We start from the raw sequence: 727 nt of genomic DNA on the forward strand, positions 1-727 counted from the left end.
TAAGCACCGGTCGGGACCTTGGACTGCATGGACTTGTTGAGTCTGCAAAGCTGCTACTTGCTTGGATAGCTTTTCTAACTGGGCGGTGATTGCGGTGACCCCGTCTAACTCTAAAATTCCTCCCGTCTTATTGGCTCCGCTATTTGACCGGTCCGATGCCCGCATGTATTTATTCCTAGCGATTCGCTCCAAAAGTTCGTATGCTTCGTCATAGGTCAAGCTCATGAACATACCGCCAGCTGCTGAATCGAGCACCGTTCTCGAATTGTCTTGTAGCCCATCGTAAAATATTTGAAGTTGCCGCCACTCTTGAAGACCATGATTGGGGCATCTCCGAATTAATTGTTTGAACCGCTCCCACGTCTCGAATAATGCTTCACCGGCTTCTTGTATGAAGTTTTGAATTTCTCTCCGGATTCTCTCAGTTTTTGTTGGGGAGTTGTATGTGTTCATGAAAAGTTGTGCTAGCTGGGCCCAAGACGAGATGGAGTGCGGTGCACGAGTTTGCAACCATTCTCGGGCTGCTCCTTGTAAAGAGTGCTTGAACAGGCGGAGTTGCAGTGCTTCAGGAGATACGCCGTTCATCTTATGCGAATCACACGTCTCGAGAAAATTGACCAAGTGGAGATGTGGATCTTCATGAGCTAATCTGCTGAATAACCCATTGTTTTGGAGCATAGTAAGGAGTCCCGCTCGAATTTCGAAATTATTGGCTTCAATGGGGGGC

At 47.9% G+C, this 727-nt stretch overlaps 1 non-coding gene across 1 annotated transcript; it reads left to right on the forward strand.

Moving 5' to 3' along the window:
- Positions 1-313: 313 nt before the first annotated feature.
- On the forward strand, positions 314-420 carry LOC148770288 (small nucleolar RNA R71). The gene has a single exon (XR_016031951.1). It is a non-coding gene; the product is annotated as a small nucleolar RNA R71 (small nucleolar RNA).
- Positions 421-727: the final 307 nt, after the last annotated feature.

This window comes from Erythranthe guttata, chromosome 6 (assembly GCF_056151865.1).
Source record: "Erythranthe guttata isolate IM_541 chromosome 6, IM_541, whole genome shotgun sequence".
Lineage (NCBI taxonomy): Eukaryota > Viridiplantae > Streptophyta > Magnoliopsida > Lamiales > Phrymaceae > Erythranthe > Erythranthe guttata.